Source organism: Carcharhinus amblyrhynchos, chromosome 8 (assembly GCF_965287045.1).
Source record: "Carcharhinus amblyrhynchos chromosome 8, sCarAmb.v2.hapA, whole genome shotgun sequence".
Taxonomy (NCBI): Eukaryota; Metazoa; Chordata; class Chondrichthyes; order Carcharhiniformes; family Carcharhinidae; genus Carcharhinus; species Carcharhinus amblyrhynchos.
Window position 1 is genome coordinate 109639781 of NC_137331.1, and position 18802 is coordinate 109658582.

The 18802-nt window shown below is 45.2% G+C and overlaps 1 protein-coding gene and 1 non-coding gene across 4 annotated transcripts in view; both read left to right on the top strand.

Annotated features, from left to right (window-relative positions):
* arhgap28 (Rho GTPase activating protein 28) overlaps positions 1-18802 on the top strand; it is a 187215-nt gene that overhangs the window by 38102 nt on the left and 130311 nt on the right. Inside the window, exon 1 of one of the 3 annotated variants that reach the window (XM_080194634.1) lies at positions 195-235. The exons of the other annotated variants lie outside the window; for them this stretch is intronic. The gene's annotated coding sequence lies outside the window, so the exon portion shown is untranslated. Of the gene's footprint in view, positions 1-194; positions 236-18802 lie in introns of those variants that run through there. 3 annotated transcript variants of the gene reach the window in all.
* On the top strand, positions 17070-17141 carry trnae-cuc (transfer RNA glutamic acid (anticodon CUC)). The gene has a single exon. It is a non-coding gene; the product is annotated as a tRNA-Glu (tRNA).

Consider the following 18802-nt stretch of genomic DNA (forward strand, 5'->3'; position numbering starts at 1 on the left):
TTTCCTGCACTGACTCCAGAGACATTCTGAACGGCTCTGGTTCATTTTTGCCAGCGGGCTGGGAACGGGGTGTTACTCTGGGCTTTAACTGAACAGCCTCTGGAGAAGATTAGCCTGGGCTCAGCCCACCAGAAGTACTGCAACGCAATCTTGACTAGGGGCAGCAATCCTTAGCAGCGGCGTGCAAAGCCAGAACAGCACTAATTCCGACCACATCCACTATGTTACTCTGATGGTAAAATCTCTTAACTTTTGGTGGTGGATAAATTTATCAACCTGAACTCCTTGTCAAAAGCTGAGGATTTGGTGCCTGTTGCACTGTTGTTTGCACTGTTGTTCCTCATTTATTTGAAAGACGTGCTGGTTAGGTACACTGATCGTACCTTTGTTAGGTAGATGCAAAGATTGGGAGCTACACAGAATCACAGCGCTGATAGGCGCCAGATTGTGGCAACTAGGGGAATTTCACAGTAACTTCTTTGCAGTGTTAATGTAAACCTTACTTGTAACTAATAAATAACCTTTACTTTTTACTTTATGTCAAGCGATAGAATAAGGACTGAGACACATTTTTCAATGTTTTTAATGAATCCATGGTGGCACAGTGGTTAGCACTGCTGTCTCACAGCGCCAGGTTCAATTCCAGAAACTGTCTGTGCGGAGTTTGCACATTCTCCCTGTGTCTGCATAGGTTTCCTCCAGTTTCCTCCTACTGTCCAAAGATGTGCAGGGTAGGTTGATTGGCCGTGCTGAATTGTCTCTTAATGTCCAAAGATGTGTACGTTAGGGGGATAGCGGAGTAAGGATGTGGGATTCTGGGGATAGGGCCTGGCGAAAGAAGCTGTGTCAGAGAGTCGGTACAGATTCGAAGGGCCAAACAGCCTTCTTCTGCACTGTAAAGTTTCTATTGTGATACAAATCTTCAACTCACCCTGTGTTAAATATTGTACTCCTGCACTGCGAGCCGGATAGCATTAGGAGCGCTGAAACAAAATCAGAAAGTGCTGGATGAACTTGGCAGGTCTGGCAGCAATTGTGGAGAGAGAGAGAAAAAGAGTGAATGGGCTGGAATTTTCCGACCTCATCTTTGGCTAAGGTTCTCCAGACCCGCTGTAGTGAATGGAGCTTTGGCAGAGTGCTAAATCCTCCATTCTCAATGGCAGGGGTGGGGGGATGCATACGAGATCGGGGAATTCTAACCTATGTTTCAGATCCAAATGACCCTTCTGGAGGATTGTGTTAGGAGTGTGTTCTCTCTGTGAGTCTCCCCCATCTCCCTTTCGGCAGCTGTATGCTTTAGCTTTATTTGTGCACAAGTTTGGAAGGTGAATCGAACATTACAAGTCACTGAAACAAACCTGTTCTGAGATAAAACTGGAATATAATGCATTTGTTATTTTTGTGCAAAGCAAGAATACAGGTGCTGCCTATTGTAAAGGCAAGACTGGTAAATTTTGAACGGCAGCATGAGACCTCTGTTAGGTAGAAGCATAGATTGGGGGTACACAGAATCACAGCACTGATGGGAAGAATTACAACTTCTGTTGGTTGTTTTGGTATTGTTCAGTTGATAACTGTCCTTTTAACATTGTTTGTGGGATCTTGTCATGTGGAAAAATTCCTGGGCACTTTAGTGCACAGTAACTGTCACAAGAGCACAATTCACATCCTTGTTTCCAATCTCTCCATGGCCTCACACCCACCCTATTTTGGTAATCTATCCCAGCCCCATAACGCTCCACGTATTATGATTCTAGCCGTTAGAGCATCCCCTGATTTTTAATGATTCCACCATTGGTGGCCATGCCTTCAGCTGCTGAGGCCTAAAGGTCTCTAATGCCCTCCCTATGCCACTTTTCTCGTTTAAGACACTATGTAAAACCTATTCTTTTGTTCATGTGCCCTAATATTCCTTTAAATGACCTTGTGTAGCTCAGTGCCAATTGTTAGCCCACTTTAGCTCTTGTGAAACGCCTTGGGACATTGTACTATGTTAAAGCTGCTACATAGTTGCCAGGATCTGCATTATTTTCTACCATAACAAAATATTACCCAACGTCTGCAGAGATTTGAATCTAATTATTAACCGAGTACCCGAGGTTGTAGTGTTCGCCAAAGTTGACCTGATTTGTCACTTCCTCAAGGAAATTGAGGAGATTGTTTAGCCGATATATTTGCCATCAAAGGGAAAGACAAGGGGTGGAACAGTGGTTAACCCTGCTGCCTCAGCACCAGGGACCCAGGTTCAATTACGGCCTCGGGTGACTGTGTGGAGTTTGCACGTTCTCGCCGTGTCTGTGTGGGTTTCCTCCGGGTGCTCTGGTTTCCTCCCACACTTCAAAGGTGTGCAGGTGGATTGGCCATGCTCAATTGCCACTTTGTGTCCAAAAATGTGTAGTTTAGTTGGGATTAGCCATAGTAAATGTACTGGATCACAGGGATAAGGCGGGGGAGGGGGCCTGGGTAAGATACCATGTCAGAGAGTTGGTGCTGACTTGATGGGCCAAATGGCCTCATGTGCATTTTAGGGATTCTATGTAAATCTGTGGGGTTACTCTGTTTACAAAGTGGTTGCTATAACGCCTGACAAGATGTCTGCGTTGCTTTCCAATTTGCTGGTCCCATTGGCACTGTTAATTAATGTCACGAGTAGGTGTACGTTAACACTGCAATGAAGTTACTGTGAAAATCCCCTAGTCGCCACACTCTGGTGCCTGTTCAGGTACGCTAGGGGAGAATTTAGTATGGCCAATGCACCAGCATGTCTTTTGGAGTGTGGGAGGAAACCAGAGCACCTGGAGGAAACCCACGCAGACAAAGGGAGAACATGCAAACTCCACAGAGACAGTGACTCAAGCCAGGAATCGAACCTGGGTCCATGGCACTGTGAGGCAGCAGTGCTAACCACTGTGCCACCATGGCGCCTTTTTATTTCGACAATGATTGACAATGCATCAAACCCTGAGGCTCTGTCTGACCTGAGAGGGTCCAGTCGAGCAATGGGGTTTAATTGTTTTATATCATTGGGGCTTGTCGGGAGTTTCCTTCTCCTTGAGACTCGAGCGCTAATTTGCCTCAAAAGTTTTATTTTGGAAGACAGGTGAACTCTTTTAGAATCCCGACCCACTTGTGTTCATGGATTTTTAGCTATTTATAACTGCTAATGTTCTTACACTTAGAATTTTTAAATGTTACCCTTTGTCTTTTATCTTTGTCTTTTGAAAAGCGTTTAGACAGTTACACGGGTAAGATGGGTATAGAGGATATGGGCCAAATGCGGGCAATTGAGACTAGTTTAGTGGCAAAAAAGGGCAGCATGGACAAGTTGGGCTGAAGGGCCTGTTTCCATGCTATAAACCTCTATGACTCTGGTCCCCTGTTTGTGAGTCTGATCCCTTCCAACTTCCTTTGTAGTCCTAGATTCACCTCAGTGAATCCCATACTTCTTTCTCCCAGCTTCAGCAGTCATAGAGTTCATTTCTGTTCATTTTCATTTTGAATGGGTGTTAATCTATTTCAAGTTGTTTAGTCTGAACTTGTTCAAGTTAAGCATATATTTGTCCTGCTTGTGCCTTTTGAAGGTTCCCTTCTGTAATGTTTAACATAAACATCCTCCTCCCGTTAACGATTTTGACCTTCAGGGCTGGGGCCTCCTCAGGCCCACTTTCCATCCAGAGGACACAGAGTGGGTGCCAGCTGCCACCTGAAAGAAAGACTTGCATTTATATAGCGCCTTCAACAATCACCGGATGTTTAAAAGCCCTTTACGGTCAATGAGGTAGTTCCAAACTATTGTCACTGTCGTGCTACAGGTAACACAGCAATCATTACGCGCAGAAACTCCCACAAACAACAAAGTGATTACGATTAGATAATCCGTTTTTGCACTGCTGACTGAGGGATGAATGTTGGCCAAGGTGCCAGGGAAGAACTGCCCTTCTCTTCAGAATAGTGCCTTGGGGTCTTTAACATGCATCGAGGCAGACGAACCCAGCCTCAGTTTAACGTCTCATCTGAAAGGCACCACCTCCGACAGTGCAGCACACGGTCAGGTTTGGAGAGTCAGCCTTGGTTTCAGTGGACGAGCCCTGGAGTGGCAGTTCAACCTGGAGCCTCAGGGCCGGGAGTGGCACTAACTGAGCCACGGCTGACACGAGAGGGAGGCTTTCACAGGGAGGGAGAGGGATGTGGATGGGTGTCTGAGGTAGAGGAGCTAGTTTCACAGAGAAATTCTCCCTAGAGAGTCTCTTCATCTTTACCCACCAACTGTGGAACTGTGACAACCTAGCAGGAAAATCTCTCTGTCAAAATGCCACCTGGGCTCCATTCATATCGTATGGTTTCCAATTGCACAAATTCCTGGGACTCCTACTTGCTTTAAGCAGGCATGTTACCTAAAGTTTTAAGTTTAAGTTTATTTATAAATGTCACATGTAGGCTTACATTAACACTGCAATAAAATTACTGTGAAAATCCCCTAGTCGCCGCACTCCGGTGTTTGTTATGGTACACTGAGGGAGAACTTAGCGCAGCCAATGTGTCTAACCACCACACCTTTTGGTCTGTGGGGGGGGGTACTGGAGCTCCCGGAGGAAACCCACGCAGACACGGGGAGAACAAGCAGACTCCGCACAGACAATGATCCAAGCCGGGAATCGAACCCAGTCCCTGGCATTGTAAGGCAGCAGTGCTAACCACTATGCCACCCACAGGAACACCTGTAGGACCTTGTAGGGTTGTACAGGAGACTGTGTGCAAAGGATTTGATATTTGGCGGCATGGTAGCACAGTGGTAAGCACTGCTGCCTCACAGCGCCAGGGACCGGGTTTGATTCCCAGCTTGGGTCACTGTCTGTGTGAAGTTTGCACGTTCTCCCCGTGTCTGCGTGCGTTTCCTCCGGGTGCTCCGGTTTCCCCCCACAGTCTGAAAGACGTGCTGATTAGGTGCATTGTCCATGTTAAATTCTCCTTCAGTGTACCCGAACAGGCGTTGGAGTGTGGCAACTAGGGGAATTTGACTTCAATGCAATGTTAATGTAAGCCTTACTTGTGACGCTAATAAATAAATTTTACTTTTCTTTATTTGGGTAGTTAAGTAACGTGTCCCTTTTTAACTGCCCTTCTACCCTGCTAGGTGGGTTAATATTGCGCCCCACTGAAATTATTTATTTTCTTTGACCTGGACTAATAATGGGCACGCACTCAGAGATGATTTTGACCAGTTTGCTTGGCTGAAAGCCTTGGGGCAGCTTCTACAGTTCGCACAGTTAGATGGTGTGGGCCCCTGAGCTCATGGCTGGAAGAAAATCAAAATGTATTTATTCCAAGGAAGGATTTATTATCTAGCTGTCACACTACTGTGTTGCAAGTGATACTTACAATCATGTTTTTCCACAAGGCGAGTAAGTAATGTTTTTTTTGTGCTTTTCTGCAGCTATCTTGCTCATGATAAGCAATGCCATTCCATCCAGCCAGTGCAAGCTGGGTTCATTGCTTTAATGTCTGTTGGGGGCTGGTGGGTGGAATTAATGCTTACAAGTGATCTCACCTGCAAAAGCATGCGCGGTGATAAAGATCGCTTTCCCCTTTATCAGTGCTTCATGTCCTTGAGTTAGTTTTCCAGGACTTTTCCATTGTAGACGCTGTTTGTGAATTGACATGGGATGAGAATGCAGGCTTTAAAATCATTTGAATCATAGAATCTCTGCAGCGCAGAGGGAGGCCATTCAGTCCATCCACCACCCCACCTAAGCCCTATTCCCATAACTCCATCTATTTACCCTATATAGTCCACTGACACTAAGGGGCAATTTATCATGGCCAATGCACATCTTTGAACTGTAGGAGGAAACCCTAGAGCACCTGGAGGAAACACATGCAGGCACAGATGGGAGAACATGCAGACTCTGCACAGAGACTGACCCAAGCCAGGTATCAAACCCAGATCCCTGGTGCTGCAAGGCAGTAGTGCTAACCACTGTGCCAGCGTGCCGCCCATTTGACTTCTTTTCATTTTGATTTGATCTGACTTATTATTGTCACATGAATTAGTATACAGTGAAAAGTATTGTTTCTTGCTCACTATACAGACAAAGCATACCGTTCATTGAGAAGGAAAGGAGAGAGTGCAGAATGTAGTGTTACAGTCATAGCTGGAGTGTAGAGAAAGATCAACTTAATGCGAGGTGGGCCCATTTAAAAGTCAGATGGCAGCAGGAAAGAAGCTGTTGTATTGCTTTGGATGTATTCAGAGTGCATTTACTGTTCTGGATCTTTGTGCTTGCACGTCACTGCTATATTTCAAAAATTGACTTTCTAAAATGCACCTGTGGATGTACATATTTTTGTTACTCCATAGTTTATATGCCATGGCTGTGGTTAGCGGCTTCAGCCCATTTGTTTGTTCTTGGTCCCTTGGGATTCAGTTAGGTCAGGGAATGAGGGTGGCCTGCCCTGCTTATGATCCTCTTGGGATCACCATCCTTTCCCCTCTTTATAGGTACTCCGTCTTGGCCTTTTGCAGCTCTCTCTTCAACCTGATTGGGGGCGGGTTGTGGGGAAGCAGGGGGTGGGGATGGGGAGGAGGGTGGTGGTGGAAGTAGTCATTTTGAATGGTCTCCGTGAATTGCTTAGCATTTCTTCAGTTCCACATGAAGACTGAACATCACAGGTTGTGATAGATCTATCAGGGGGTCAAGCACATGCAACTAGGGTGGAGGAGGCTTGACTTCACCCCAGTCTCAACTCAGCTGCTGCTGAAACTCTCATCCCAGCTTTTGCTACCTCCAGATTCGACTATCTCAATACCCTCCTATTTGGCCTCATAAGAAATTGGAACAGAAGTAGGCCATTTGACCCATCGAGTCTGCTAGCTGCCATTCGAGACAATCGTAACTGATCTGATTATGGCCTCAACTCCTTTTTCCTGCCTGTCCTCCCTTGTCGATCAGAAATCTGTCAAACTTCAGCCTTGAATATAGTCATTGTCCCAGTCAATAATAATGTTACATTTCGGGTTTTCCAATCTACTGGGGATCTTTTCAGAAAGAAGGGAATTTTGGAATGTTGTAACCAATGCACCCACTATTAGACCTGAGAATGTCCCTAGCCATCAGGTCCAAGGGATATTAGTCCCATTAACTTTTCTAGTATTTTTTCTCCTGTGATTGTGTTAGATTCCTTCTTTTTGTCTCATACATTCTGCCCTCAGAAACTTGGGGTCTTCCAAAACTCTGCTGTCGGTGTTTGAAACTCACAGCACACCCCGTTCCCCTCTCACCCTGGTGCTCACTGATGGCTTCCCATCAAGCAACATCTGAATTTTAAAGTTTCCACTCTTGTTTTCAGGTCCTGCCAAGGTTTCTCGACCCTCCCCATCTCAATAATCTCCTCCAGCCCCACAACCCTTCAAGATACCTGCACTCCACGAATTCTGTCTTGTGAGGTTCCCCAGTTTTAATTTTATACATTTTAAAGAATGTGGCTAGACCAGCATTTATTCCCATCCCTAATTGCCCTTGAAAAGGCGGTGGTGAACTGCCTTCTTGAACCACTGAGGTCTCTGAGGAGAAGCTGCATCCACAGTGCTGTTAGGGAAGCAGTTCCAGGATTTTGACTCAGCAACAGTGAAGGAATGATAATATATTTCCAAGTTGGGATGGTGCGCAACTTGGGAGGGAACATCAGTGTTGGTGTTCCTAGGTATCTGCTGCTTTTGTTCTTCTAGATGGGTTTGTGGATTTGGAGGATGCTGCCAAAGGAACCTTCGTGAGTTCTTGCAGCGCGTTTTGTAGCTGGTACATACTGCTGATCGTTGGTGCTGGAGGGATTGAATGTCTGTGAAAGGGGTACCAATCAAGCAGGCTGCTTTGTCCTGGATGGTGTTGAGCTTCTTGAGTGCTTTTGGAGCTGCACTCATCCAGGCAAGTGGGAAGTATTTCATTTCACTCCTGACTTGTGCCAGATAGATGGTGGATAGGCTTTTGGAAGTCAGGAGGTGAGTTTTTCGCCAAAGGATTCCTCGCCTCTGATCTGCTCATAACATTTATATAGAAATCATAGAAACCCTACAATACAGAGAGAGGCCATTTGGCCCATCGAGTCTGCACCGACCACAAATCCACCCAGGCCCTACCCCCATATCCCTACATATCTTATCCACTAATCCCTGTAACCTACACATCTCACTGTACTACTAAGGTGCAATTTAAGCGTGGTCAGTCAACCTAACCCGCACATCTTTGGACTGTGGGAGGAAACCGGAGCACCTGGAGGAAACCCACGCAGACACGAGGAGAATGTGCAAACTCCACATATGTTTAGTCCACTTGAATTTCTGGTGTAGTTTATCCCCAACTCACCTCCACCTCCCACTCCTAACCCCGACTTCCCCCTTCCTACCTCAATGTCCCTACCTCCACCTCCTCCTCCCTACCTACCTTGCTTTTTTCTGCTAAGATACTCCAACCAAGCTTTTGGTCCTCTCACCAAACATCACCTTATGACGGGCTAAACACTTGGCACCCGCTCTGGTAAACTCCCAATGGCAGTTTGATGAAGCCCCTTTAAGTGACCACTGATTGGACATTTCGAGGCCTCAATTGACTCTTGGGTGAGTGGGCCTAACCTGTCCCTTTGGGCACTGTAAAACTCCAGCCCTAATTTCCAAGTGCAAATCTCTGGGCAGACCGGGGCACTGCGTGCTGATTTTGTTCTCAACTTTTATCAATGGGCAGGTCATAATGAACATGGTCTTCCTGCCTGACATGTTGGAACTGGGATGTGACTCAGCGATCAAAGATTGGGTGGTTGAATTTCTCAGCCAGTGTTTTCAGCGTGGAGGGAGTGAAATTGAAATGGGGGGTGGGGAAGTCACTTAAAATGTCATGATCAAATTGTGTGTGTCAGCAAATCATAAAAGATTCTGTGTGCTTTATAAAGGGCTTTAGTTCCTACAGGCTCCGTTCCGTTGTGCATGACTAAGAGTCATTGCTGTGTAGCATTTCTGGTTATATTTACAATGCATGATTAACCAGTAGAATTGTCGGCAGCTGTATTGAGTCAAACACCACAATGAATCATTTTAATGAAATGCAAACCATCAAATCCTTATTTTTCTAGTGCTTTGGAGATATTTCAACTTGTACTTATGGCTAAAGCTCTTTTCAGACATTCTGCATCGGCATTTTACAAAAAGATACAACATCTACGTTCTCAATTGAATCGAGAACAATGGATTTGAAAAGAACATGACCCAAATATTGGGTTGGGGAAAAGGAGAAATGTTCCGAGTATATTCCAGGCCACAGGAATGACGTTCATGTGATTAATTTTCAGCTGAATCCTGACAATGATTTTTTTTAACTCTAATCACTTTAAGATGCATGTCATTTTCTGGAATATATCGAGCGTTGAATCATGAGTTCCCCTCTGTGAAAGCTCACAACATTTTGACACAGGATGATTGGTAGATGGCAGAGTTCAAAGGCAAGGGTGTCACAGTGGCACAGTGCTTAGCACTGCTGTCTCTCAGCACCAGGGAGCTGGGTTCGATTCCTGGCTTGGGTCACTGTCTGTGTGGAGTTTGCACGTTCTCCCCATGTCTGCGTGGGTTTCCTCCAGATGCTCCAGTTTCCTCCCACAGTCCGAAAGATGTGCTAGTTAGGTGCATTGGCCATGCTTAATTCTCCCTCAGAAAACCTGAATAGGTGCCAGATAGATTTAAACAATGCCTGAAATTTAGAGAAATATTTATTAGTGTCATAAGTAGGCTTACGTTAACACTGCAATGAAGTTACTGTGAAGATCTTCTAGTCGCCATATTCTGGCACCTGTCTGGGAGAATTTAGCATGGCCAATGCACCTAACCAGCATATCTTTTGGACTGTGGGAGGAAACCGCAGCACTCGGAGGAAATCCCTGCAGACATGGGGAGAACATGCAGGCTCCGCATAGGCAGTGACCCAAGCTGGGAATCGAACCCAGGTCCTTGACACTGTGAGGCAACAGTGATAACCACTGTGGCATCGTGCCGCCCACAAATTATCCGGCCGTTCCTGCCGGTGGGGCCTTCCAGCCCCACCAATGGTAGCCCGCCGCCGTGGGTTCCCCGGTGACGGAGGGTGCAAACAATGGGAAATCCTGGTGACAGCGACGGGACTGGAAGATCCCACCACTGGCCAATGGCGGGCTACTTCTGCCAATGCAAAAGCATGCTGCGAGCGGGGTTGGAAAATCCTCCCCAGTAATTGTTTTCAATGGTCATTCAGGTCTCAACAGGAATCTCTTGGGATCCCTTAAGACAAGAAAAGGTCTATTTAAGAATAAGTTCTTATGTTCAATATTAGCCTTAAACCCATTTGACATTCTGGAACCTTATCCAATGCAACCTTTCTTATATTGTGAGCCTCCATTGTTTCAGCAATGTTCCTGTTTCCCTTGGACTGGTGAGATCCAGTGGATCTTCAAAGAAAATTTGGAGAGCCACAATGACCTCTGGCCAGGATACCGGTCAGTGTCGGGGCCAGAAACAGTTACAATGCAGAAACAGGACATCTGACCCAACTGATCCGTCAGAGTTTACCTTCCCGCGTGAGCAAGTCATCCAGATCATGTTTCTCTTTTTAGAAACAAAAACAGAAAGTTCTGGAAAATTTCAGCAGGTCTGGCAGCATCTTTGGAGAGATAAAAACAGAGTTGACAGGAAGCTTTTTGATTTTGATTTGATTTATTATTGTCACACGTGTTAACAGACAGTGAAAAGCATTGTTTCTTGCGCGCTACACAGACAAAGCATGCCGTTAATAGAGAAGGAAATGAGAGAGTACAGAATGTAGTGTTACAGTCATAGCTAGGGTGGAGAGAAAGATCAACTTAATGCAAGGTAAGTCCATTCAAACGTCTGACAGCAGCAGGGAAGAAGCTGTTCTTGAGTCGACTGGTATGTGTCCTCAGACTTTTGTATCGTTATCCCGATGGGAGAAGGTAGAAGAGAGAATGTCTGGGGTGTGTGGGGTCCTTGATTATGCTGGCTGCTTTGCTGAGGCAGTGGGAAGTGTAGACAGAGTCAATTGATGGGAGGCTGGTTTCTGTTCTTATTTCACATTTCCAGCATCCAAGGCATTTCGTATTTATCTCTCTTTAGGGTTGTTGGAAAGATAAAGGGAACTTTGGAATGTTGATAGTTTGACCCCCACGAATAATCCTGAAGTTTGCAGGCTCACAGTCTCGGGTAGGGACCTTCCCCTTGTCTGCTCTAAACCACACAGCTATAATACTGTATCTGCAACCTCATGCAATAAACAGTGTTAGAATAAACCTGAAAAGTAAAATTTCTGCTAGGTTGCATCTGTCTGTGATTTTCCCTCAGATAGAGCTGTTCTAGTCATTGACATCTCTGAGAGCTTAAACAAACAGGAAAGTTGTTGCGAGTGTAATTGTTCATGGAAGATGGTGATCGTGTCAGCACTTCCTCGCTCACTGTGTAAAAATTGCATTTGTCCATTTGATTCATTAAAAGTTCCTGAACTAACTCCTTCCAATGAAGTCTGGTCAGAATAGAGAGAGGACCTAGCAGCAAGGGGGACATTGCTAAAGAGAGGGCGGGAAAGTGGAACTGAGCCACAACAGATCAGCCATGATCTTATTGAATGGCGGGGCAGGCTCGAAGGGCTAGATGGCCTACTCCTGCTCCTATTTCTTATGTTCTTATGTTCTTATGTAAAGTCGACATGGATTTGAGTTGTTTGCTGTGTAGTGAAGGGCTGCCTTATCTTTGTGTGGGTGTAACTTTCTCTTTGACCCAGAACACAATTGCAAAGCTCATCTCCTGTCCATTATCCTGTCTGTCGATTTCCACTCTGGCAATGCTTAAGTTTATTTATTAATGTCACAAGTAGGCTTACATTGACACTACAATACTGTGAAAACCCCCTAGTCGCCACACTCCAGTACCTGTTCGGGTAAACTGAGGGAGAATTTAGCAATCAACCCAAACCAGTAAGTCTTTTGGACTGGAAGAGGAAATTGCAGAACCTGGAGGAAACCCATGCAGACATGGAGAGAACATGCAGACTCCGCACAGGCAGTGACCCAAGCTGAGAATTGAACCCTGGTCCCGGGTGCTGTGAGGCAGCAGTGTTAACCACTATGCCACTGTGCTGCCCCAATGGCATTCACCTCTGACACGATGGGCGGGATCTTACCCTGCCTTACAGAAGCAGTTTTGGAGGTGATATTGGGGTCCGGATGAGGTTGGGGATGGTGGCTGTGACTACTGTGCCGAGGTGTATCTTTGTGCTGGAGGTGGACATGTAGCAAGAGCTATAACCCAGCAGTTGTGGGTCAGCCAAAGAAGCCCCTACTTAGGGGAAGGTTTCTTACATATGTCAGACTGTCTACTTCCAAGGTCAGATGCTGAGAGCATCCTAGGAAATTGAGAGCCCTTCCACAAACATTGACTTTCACCACTGCCAACGCATTGTGTATACAAGATGTACTGCAGGAACTCGCCAAGGTTCCTTAGGCAGCACCTCCCAAACCCACCATGATCTAGAAGGACGAGGACAGCAGGAACCTGGGAAAACCAACACCTGGAGATTCCTCTCCAAGCCAATCACCATCCTGATTGGGAATTATATTGCAATTCCTTCACTGTCGCTGGGTCAAAATCCTGGAATTCCCTTCCATAATAGTTCAGTACGGGTACACTTGAGGGAAAATTTAGCATGGACAATGCACCTAACCAGCACGTCTTTCGAGTGTGGGAGGAAACTGGAGCACCCGGAGGAAACCCACGCAGGCATGGGGAGAACGTGCTAACTCCACACAGACAGTGACCCAAGCTGGGAATCAAGCCCGGGTCCCTGGCGCTGTGAGGCAGCAATGCTAAGCACTGTGCCACCATGTTGCCCCTGTATGATACTCTATGATATTAAAGGTGCTCTGTGTCTATATATGCAAGCGGTTACTACAGAGTCATAATAAATGGTACTTTTGATATGCCTATAACATGTTGGCAGAAAGGAGTGGAAAGTTGAATAAAACCATGCAAATGAAGCAGTTTATTTAACAAACTGGAAATGAGCCACTCGATCTTTTGTTAATGAGCTTGGCTGATTGCGCACTGGCACCGAATCAAAGGAAAGGCATGGCACAACCAAATGCATTCAAAAGCCATGCTTCAAAGAGAAGGCATGGCACACATTGCTAAAACAGTGTGTTAAAAGGCAGCATCTGAAAGCAAGAGCATTTGGACAATCTTATTCTCTGTTAATTGCAATGATGCAAATCACATTGGAAAATGTGCAGTGTCCCTCGTGATAAGAACGCTATCCATTACTTTGTGGCTCTTCACCTTCCTGACTTAAGAAAAATGACACGATTTGATAAATCAGTTGCCATAAAGACACTCAGTCCAAGGGCAGCTTAGGGCTGGGCAATAAATGCTGGCTAGCCAGCAACGCCCAAGACACTGCCTTATTTCAGAGTTTACTAAAGCTGTCCTGAATAGTTTACCCACAATTCCGGAACGTGGCACTCTCTTGCCTAAAATCGCCCCAGGTAAAAAGAAAATTTGCAAATCACGAGGTAAGTGGAAAATAGATTAAAAAAGCAATATGCTGAATCTGTATTAGCCACAGAGTCATACAGCATAGAAAAGGCCCTTTGGCCCATCGAGTCTACACTGACAATAACTACCACCCAGGTCACGCTAATCCCAAATAGAGGCCTGAGGAGAAAGGCCAAGGATGTACATGGCCTAGAAAAGCCTGTAAAATACCAATAACAAGCCCTGCTTTCTAACCTCATTTTGTTTATTCACTGGTGGGGCATAGACATCACTGGCTGGCCAGCCCTAGTTGCCCTTGAACTGAGTGGCATGTGGCCATTTCAGACAGCAGTTGAGAGTCAAGCTCATTGTTGTGGCTCTGAAGTCACACATAGACCAGGCCAGGTAAGGACGGCAGATTTTTCTTCCCTAAAGGACATTAGTGAACCAGATGGGTTTTTCCAACAATCGACAATGGTTTCATAGTCATCAGTAGATTCTTAATTCCAGATATTTTTTATTGAATTCAAATTCTGCCAGCTGCCATGGCAAGGATTCAAACCCGCTGAGTTTCTAGATTAATAGTCCAGCAATAATACCACTAGGCCATCACCTCCCTCATGAGCCCATCCACTGAGCGTTGAGAATTTGTAGATTACTTTTTAGCATTGTCACCTGAACATGATAAAAACCTGGGTTCCAACATGTGACAGAAGTCAACTGTGTGTGCAACATTTTTAGGGGATTATGGCATGCACCCTGTCTTCAAATACGAAATACAAAATACTGGAATGGCGACAGTGGTTAGCAGTGCTGCCTCACAGCGTCAGGGACCCGGTTTCAATTCCTGGCCTGAGTCACTGCCTGCGTGGAGTTTGCAAGTTCTCCCTGTGTCTGCGTGGGTTTCCTCCGGGTGCACCAGTTTCTTCCCACTGACCAAAGATGTGTGGGTCAGGTTGATTGGCCTTGCTAAATTGCCACTTAGTGCCAGGATGATTAGCAGGGTAAGTGTGTACGGCTATGGGGGTAGGCATTGTAATTGCTGCAGACTTGATGGTCTGATATATAATATATACAATATATAATATATAAATAGAGGCAGAGTGAAAGTAAACAAGGAAGTTATGCAAATAAATCAGCTGTTAGGCCTCAGCTGGAGCATTGTCCTTCTGCACTATAGGGAGCCCATGATTCTAAAATATAAACTCCTCTCCATTCCAGATTTGCATTCATAAATCATATACCCTTACGATGTTCCTTCAAAATGAAAATTGAAACTTCTAACAAAGTAGCCTGCCTGAGGGGGAGGTTGGTGACCCAAAAGACTCCAAGCAGGACGAGTGAATATGCTTTTTTGAAATCACCTGCATAAATGTCTGCTCCACCAAAGTCCCAGATGACCATAGGCTGGTGGTGATTTAACAAGAGGTCACCACATAGGCAAGGGGCAGGATTGAGATAGTAAAAAGTCTGACAACACCAGGTTTAAGTCCAACCGATTTATTTGATAGTAAACTCACTAGCTTTCGAGGTTAAGCTCTTCTTCAGGTGTATGGAGAGTTCTACCTCTGACAGAGCATATAAAACACAGACAGTTTACAGATTACACGGAGTTACATGACAGTTTACATGGGGGTTAACCCCCGTGACTTGCCTGGGTTTGCAAAACCTCACTTACTGTACTGTCTGGAGGCAATACACATCTCTTTAACCTGTGATCAGTGCTCCTTCCACTCACATTGTCGGCCACTTTAGGACTTGAACAGCGGGTTAGGTGTAAAGATTCGCATTCTAATCAGTAATCTGTAAACTGTCTGTGCTTTATACGCTCTGTCTGAGGCCAGAACTCTCCATTCACCTGAAGAAGAGGGAAACCTGGAAAGCTAGTGAGAAACTATCAAATAAATCGGTTGGACTTAAACCTGGTGTTGTCAGACTTTTTACTGTGTTTACCCCAGTCCAACGCTGGCATATCCACATCAGGATTGAGATGGCAGGGCTTTCATGGATAACCTCAGCTAGGAGGGGAATTGAACCTTCATCATAAGCCAGCCATCCAGCCAACTGAACGAAACCGATGCCCCACATCTATAAAAATGTAAGGGGCATAACAAAGTGAAGAAAGAGGCATGGAGGGCATAATACCACCTGGGTAGCATGGCTCCATTGGTTTGATTCCTGGCTTGGGTCACTGTCTGTGCGGAGACTGCACGTTCTCCCTGTGTCTGCATGGGTTTCCTCCAGGTATTCCAGTTTCCTCCCACAGTCCAAAAGACGTGCTGGTTAGGTGCATTGGCCATGCTAAATTCTCCCTCAGTGTACCCGAACAGGCGCTGGAGTGTGGTAACTAGGGAATTGTTGCAGTAACTTCATTGAAAGTGTTAATGTAAGCCTACGTGTGACAATAATAAAAAACTTTAAACTATGTATTTGGTAACCTAAGGCTGCAATATCAAAGACTGCCATCTGTGGTATTGGAAGAAGATCAGTAACTGCTTGTGATCAATGTATCCCTTTGTATTGTAGATACATTTTCAGAATGTTCACACACTTTGATGATGGCTAATGCGCATGTTGAGAAGTCTGTTAAAATAGCTAATCTTGACCTTGGTTTTATAAATAGAAGCAGAGTAAAAATAAACAAGGAAGTTATGTGAGTAAATCAGCAGTTAGACCTCAGCTGGAGCATTGTCCAGCTCTGGACATCACACTTTAGGAAGGATGTCCAAGTCTTGGAGATGGTGCAGAGAGGATTTGTTTGGAATGGGACCAGGGACTTCCTCTGTGTGGAGATATTGCTACAGCTGACTTTTTTGCCAATTAGCTCAAATGTATGCCCTCTGGTCACCAACCCTTCTGTAAGTGAAACATGGGATGAGATTCTCTGATCTCATCCATTCCCACCCTGCTGCAGGTGAGAATGATCAAAGCCGGGAATTGAAACTGGGTCGCTGGTGCTGTGAAGCAGCAGTGCTAATCACTGTATCACCATGCCATCCATGTGCCACCATGCTGTCCATAGGATGCTGCAGGCTGTAATATTAGCTGGCAAGATGCTATAACAGCTATAACATAAGTTGGCTGGGCATCTTTAGCTGAATGAGTTGTCCAATCATCACTCTTGACTGCATAGTGTCTGCCTAGCCATTTGTGCAGCTTAAGGATGTCACCATACATTTAGTGATCCTTAGAATCATCTGACCACAGTCTGGTGTAGGCAGTCTTGAACGCCACTTCAAGTATTGGATTGACCCAGTGATGGGGCCACTTGTTAAACCCTACCCATAAAGCTCATCATGTTAGACTTTGAAAACGAGCATCATTCACAGAGAAGTTAGCTGTTACTCATTTATAAAAATGGTGTATTTATATTTTGTCTTGTGAGCCCTCCCCATGTATACATAGGTTTCCTCTGGATGCTCCAGTTTCCTCCCACAGTCCAAAGATATGCAGGTTAGGTGGATTGGCCATGCTAAATTACCCTTTAATGCCCCAAGATGTATAGGTCATGGGAATAGCTTCCCTGGTGGTCTAGTGGCTAGGATTCGGCGCTCTCACCGCCGCGGCCTGGGTTCGATTCCTGGTCAGGGAATGTAGATTTATTTGCTGAATAAACTAGGCTTGTACTCGTTAGAGTTTAGAAGAATGAGGGGAGATCTCATTGAGACATATAAGATGATGAATGGGATGGATAGGATAGAGATGGAGAGACTCTTCCCGCTTAGAAAGGACAGTAGGACTAGGGGGCATAGCCTCAAGATAAAGGGGGGGGTGGTTTAGAACGGAGTTGAGGAGGAACTTCTTCACTCAAAGGGTGGTGAATCTCTGGAATTCTCTGCCCGTTGAAGTGGTGGAGGCTGCCTCGCTAAATATTTTTAAGACGCGGGTTGATGGGTTTTTGATAAGCGAGGGGATTAAGGGTTATGGGGAGAGGGCGGGAATGTGGAACTGAGCCACGACAGATCAGCCATGATCTTATTGAATGGCGGGGCAGGCTCGAAGGGCTAGATGGCCTACTCCTGCTCCTATTTCTTATGTTCTTATGTAATTAACGGGGTAAATTCCTTGGGCAACGGCAAGTGCTCGGATGGGATGCTCTGTCAGCGAGTTGGAGACCGAATGGTCTCCTCCTCTATGATTCTGTGAGTGAGGTTTTTTTTTCTAAACATTTGGATCCTTCCTTTACTTTCTCAATGGGAAGTCAGTTACTATTTGAGATTAAGAATAAAACAGAGGAATGTATGCTGTATGCTGGACTTATGGCCTACACACTGGGGAAAGATCTGTCTACAGATCTGGTCACCCTATTATGGAAAAGATATTACTAAACTAGAAAGAGTGCTGAAGAGATTTACTAGGACACTACCGGGACTTGGTGGTTTGAGTTATAAAGAGAGGCTGGATAGACTGGGACTTTTTTCTTTGGAGTGTGAAAGGCTGATGGGTGATCTTATAGAGGTCCACAAAATAATGAGGGGCACAGATCAGCTAGATAGTCAATATCTATTCCCTAAAATTGGAATCTAAAGTTGGAGGGCATAGGTTTAAAGTGAGTGGGGAGAGATATAAAAGGGTCCAGAGGGCCAATTTGCTCACACAGAGGTTGCTGAGTGTGTGGAACAAGCTGCCAGAGGTAGTAGTAGAGGTGGGTACAATTTTGTCTTTTAAAAAGCATTTAGACTGTTACATGGGTAAGATGGGTATAGAGGGGTAGAGACCAAATTGGGCAATTAGGACTGGCTTAGGGGTTTTAAAAAAAAGGGCTGCATGGACAAGTTGGGCCGAAGGGCCTGTTTCCATGCTGTAAACCTCAATGACCCTATGACTCTTGCTCTGAGTTTTCCAGTGTGTGGAATACTGACTGGTTTCAGGAAGCTTAATTTTTCCTGAGTTGGCCATTTTATAAAAAGCTCAGGTCTTACATTATCAAATTAGATTAAATATTACTGCACTAAGGCCCTCGGGGATCATTGGTCGCTTTGTTGGTGTTATTAATCAAAGCAACTTTTAAATATTGCTCTAAATGAATTTATAATACTGTATTTTCACTTTTTCTGCTCTCCCTACTCCCTCATTCTATTTTAAAATTTATATTTAATTAAATATGAACTCGCAGGTGTCAGCAGTAAGGTCAATTTGTCCTTCCTTAAGTATGGTTGAGAAATTGATGGTGGGCCAACTTTCTGAATACAACAGAAGCTAGCTGGGTCATTTCAGAGGGCGTGTAAGGGTCAACCACAGTGCTGTGGCTCT